This window comes from Budorcas taxicolor, chromosome 18 (assembly GCF_023091745.1).
Source record: "Budorcas taxicolor isolate Tak-1 chromosome 18, Takin1.1, whole genome shotgun sequence".
NCBI lineage: Eukaryota > Metazoa > Chordata > Mammalia > Artiodactyla > Bovidae > Budorcas > Budorcas taxicolor.
Window position 1 is genome coordinate 22,816,713 of NC_068927.1, and position 4,685 is coordinate 22,821,397.

Sequence of the window (4,685 nt, forward strand, 5' to 3'; positions counted from 1 at the left end):
TATAGCCCAGTAACAAGTAAAACCCAACATTTCAGTGGCTTGCAAAAGTTTATTTTTCACTCACTCTACATGTTGCTGCTGTAGAGCTGAGACTATATTTCTGCTTCATGTGTCTTCAACAATGCAATATCCAGGTCTCACAGCAGAAGAAGAAAAAGCACTATGAATGAATCATGCAATGTCTTTGAAAGTACTATACATCACATTCCATTGGCCAAAGCAGGTCACATGACCAAGCCTGCCATTAAGGGAATAGGAAGTACCTTTCTCTCATAGGGATGCACTGTAAGTTGGCAAAGCATGAGGAATGTATGAACCTCTTACGGGGGAAAGCAAATGAACGAGAGCAGTAACACAAGCTACCACACAGAGATTAGAGGGAAAGCAATGGCCTATTGGCGTGTCTTTGGGGGGCTCTTATTCTAGGTTCAGTCTCCTCATGGTCCCAGAAAATGCAAAAAATTAGACGAAGGCTGGAAACGAATTTGAATTTGGTGCCTAGATAGATGTGTTGGGGTGTTAATGAATACTGCTGGGTCCCACTTTCATCAAATTTCAAATATGAAAATTTGTGGATATATTCAGGTTTAAGTGTTCACAGATGATAAGAAAGACTTGCTTAGGAAAAGATTTCCCAGCAAAGTTCCATTGAACAGAGCTGTGTTTAATTCAATGAATTGGATTGAACCACATGAAATTGTCATTTTTGAGGTTAAAAATAGATACCTCTTTTTAGCAATTTCACATGATTTGACCTAATATAAAAATTCAATTTATATGCATAGTGGCAGAAATCATCATCCTTGAATACTTTCATCTTGGGTTCTACCATGACTAATGTGGAGTGTTAAGAAGGATTCTGAAGTGGCATCTAGTGCTGATAAGAAGAACACCATGACCAACAAGCACTACCTGTCATGGGATCAGGGCACTTGTGGCATGAATTTGCCATCCTTGGTCTCCTGCAGTGGAGTATGGGTTACATCCCTCCTCAAGCCATCATCATACCAGCAACAGTCCCTGCAGTGGAGTACACGATGCATCCCTCTTTAAGCCATCACTACACCAGCAGCAGTCCCTGAAACTAGGGTCTACATCTCAAAAGTTACAGGATTTTTGCTACAGCTCAAGCAGTATCTTATTGATGGAGACATCATGCACCAACTCAAAATTCTCTCTCCCAGGGAAAATAAAAAGCCTCTATTTCTGGGAACTAGAGAAAATCCTACAAAAATTGTCCTATACTTGAAGCAGAAAGAGGCACCCTGGTGACAGACATCTACATGGAATTTCCCACTTAATCTGTCTTCTACAGCAAACAAGCTGGTTTCTGCAAATAGAACAGGGCCTTCATACTGGGTATCCCCTCTGCTAGAATGTTCTTCCCTTAGATAGCCACATTTCTTGCTCCCTTAATTTCTTTGGGACTCTGCTCAAATATTGCCTCTGCAAAGAGACCTTCCCTGACAACACCATAACTAAGCCAGTCTCAGTTCCCTATTACCGTGCTGTATTTTCCTTCAGGGAACCTTTGAATATCTGACACGACAAATGATGTAGGTGTATAGGGAAAGTGAAAGTGAAGTTACTCAGTCGTGTCTGACTCTTTGCTACCCCATGAACAGTAGCCTACCAGGCTCCGCCTTCCATGGGATTTTCCAGGCAAGAATACTGGAGTGGGCTGCCATTTCCTTCTCCAGGGGATCTTCCCTATCTAGGGATCGAACCTGGGTCTCCTGCATTGCAGACAGATGCTTTACTGTCTGAGCCACCAGGGAAGCCCAAGGTGTATAGTAGACACAATAAACGATTCTTGAGTGAATGAATGAGTGTAATCAGACCAGTAACACTGTGGCCCAACAGAACAGGAACACCTTGGAGAAGCAGTCTTTCTCACATAGATGTATTGCTGAAAACTGAAAACGTTATTAGAAGAATTCTGAATAGTGATTTCAAATATTTAACACAACATTGAATCTGTAGAATTAGCCTAGATAGTCACAAAGGAAAAATTTAAAAGTATGAGATTTCAGAGGAATGTCCAGTAGAATGAATACTGAAGAAAAATACCAAATAAGTAAGGTGGAAGACAAACTTGATTATTGCATCCTGATCTCAAAGGAGAATAGACCTTAGAAATGAAAAGAAGAGGTAAAGGAAGTGGATGGACTGGAGACTCAGTTTACAAGTAAAAGAAATATCAAGAAGGAAAGAATAGGAGGAACAGAAGCAAAAGCCAAAGAAAATGATAGTAAATAGTTTGTTTGAACTAGAGGAAAGACCGAGTCTGAAAACTGAAAGGGTCTTCTCAACATCAGGCAAATTAGTAAACATGAGTGTTTTGAAAAATGAATTTAATCTGATGAGTGGGTGAGTATGCCAGTTGCTGTATTCAAAGCACCCTTTCATTGAATCCTCACAACCACAAATGAGGTGGTGCTCATACTATATCCATCTCACAGATAAGAAAGTGGAGGCCTGGACAGATCCAGCAGGTAGTGCAAGGTCACGCTGACAGCAAGGAGTCCAGCCTTTCTTACAGGTAGCCCATCAAAGGCCCCAGGCACTTACTGGTACCTATGATGTTAGCAATAAGCAAGATGTCCCCTTCCTGCAGAAAGCCCCGAGGACTTTGCTTGATTTCCAGAGGTGAGGAGGCCTATCACTCAGTCATTCCCTCTCACCCCCACACCACACCACCTCTTCCACGTTCATTGCCAGCACTGATAGGCAAAGTCAGGAGGGCAGAACCTGTTTCTGGAGCAAAGCACAGTGCAGTGGTTAAGCTCAGCATCCAAGACCAGCCAGCCTGAGGGTTAAATCCGGACTCTACCGCTTACTAGCTGTGTGGCTTTTGCAAGCTAATTGACTTTTCTGTGCCTCAGTTTCTTAATCAGCAAAAAAAAATAATAGCTGCCTCATAGAGTTCATGTGAGGAATTAATAAGTTAAGACATGCCAAATGCCAAGCACACAGGCACACAGAAAGCAATTCATGGAAGGGAGATTTCATGAGCTCTCTGGCCCAATGGAGTCGTGGCTTCAGTGTCAGGCACCCTCCCCTCCCCATCTCAGACCCCAGGTACAAGGCACTGCTCTCATGCAGATGCTGCTCCATAGAAGAGTCTGGGCTTCCCTGGTGCCTCAGTGGTAAAGAATCTGCCTGCCCATGCAGGAGACGCGGGTTCAATCCCTGGGTCAGGAAGATCCCCTGGAGAAGGAAACGGCAACCCACTCCAGTACTCTTGCCTGGAAAATCCCATGGACAGAGGAGCCTGGCAGGCTATAGTTCATGGCATCACAAAAGTCAGACAGGGATTACAGACTAAATGACAGCAGAAGAGATTCTACCTCCCTTTTAACTGGCTTCTGGTCCACCCCACTTGCCACCGCTCTGTAGCAGGCTGTGGCAAAAGCTCTGCAGCCCGGCTCTCTCTCCTCTCCTCGGGCCTTCTGCATGGTCTCTCCCCCTTCACACCATTTAGTCAATGCCATTAATCAAAATCCTATAGCAGAAAACGCATGCATAAGTCCGACACATTTATTGCTATGGCAACAATTCAGGCACTTGTCCCAGTGTCAAGCTATATCAGTGGAGATAAATTCTATTGTTTTCCCAGTGACAGTTTTCTCTGTGTTGGACTTAATCCATGGAAAAATATAGCCTTTCTCCTTATTTAAGAGAGTGAGTGAGAGCTTAAAAGAAAGAGAAAGTGACCTCTGGGTTTCTTACCCTGTGCTTTCAGAACTGAAACCAAATTTTTTTCCTCTCTCGTTTAAATGAAGGAAGACATTCATGATATGTGGTGATTTGCAACAGCATCGTACTGATCAATCGATCAGCAGGATCCTTAGAGCCAAGATTTCTTCTTTGGAGCCTGGACTGTCAGGAGGGCCCAAATGCAGGAAGAAATTTTGCAAAATCTGGCTCTGCAATAGCCTTCCCTGTCTTTGCAAGTACCTGGCCCTGGCTGTTTGGATACACTGGGTGAATGCAGCATCATGCCTCAGCAAATAGTGTTGTAAACAGAAGCGGGCTTGCTCATAAGGAACATTTCCCCCTATAAGTAGCATCTCTCACCCAGAGATGAAATCTCTTCTGTGTCTTGGAGATGAGTGGCTAGTCCCCTCTCCCATCTTCTCTAGCATCTTCGCAAGGATCCTCCCAGTACAGTGGTGTTAAATCTTGGTTTCTGTGTTCTGTGCTTTTACTTCTGTGTTGTAACCTGTATTCACCACACTTGCACTTCAGGAAGAAATCAGTTTACCTTTTATCCTACATCCTCTCTTTAACCTACATCCTCTCTCCAAAAACACTGCAACTCTAGCCATGAAATTAAAAGACACTTGCTCCTTGGAAGAAAAGTTATGACAAACATAGACAGCATATTAAAAAGCAGAGACATTTGCCCACAAAATTCTGTATAGTCAAAACTACAGTTCTTCCAATAGTCACATACGGATGTGAGAACTGGACCATAAAGAAGGCTGAGAGCTCAAGAACTGATGCTTTCAAACTGTGGTGCTGGAGAAGACTCTTGAGAGTTCCTTGGATGGCAAGGAGATCAAACCAGTCAATCAATCCTAAAGAAAATCAACATTGAATATTCATTGGAAGGACTGATGCTGAAGTTGAGGCTCCAATACTTTGGCCACCTGATGCGAAGAACTGACTCATTGGAAAAG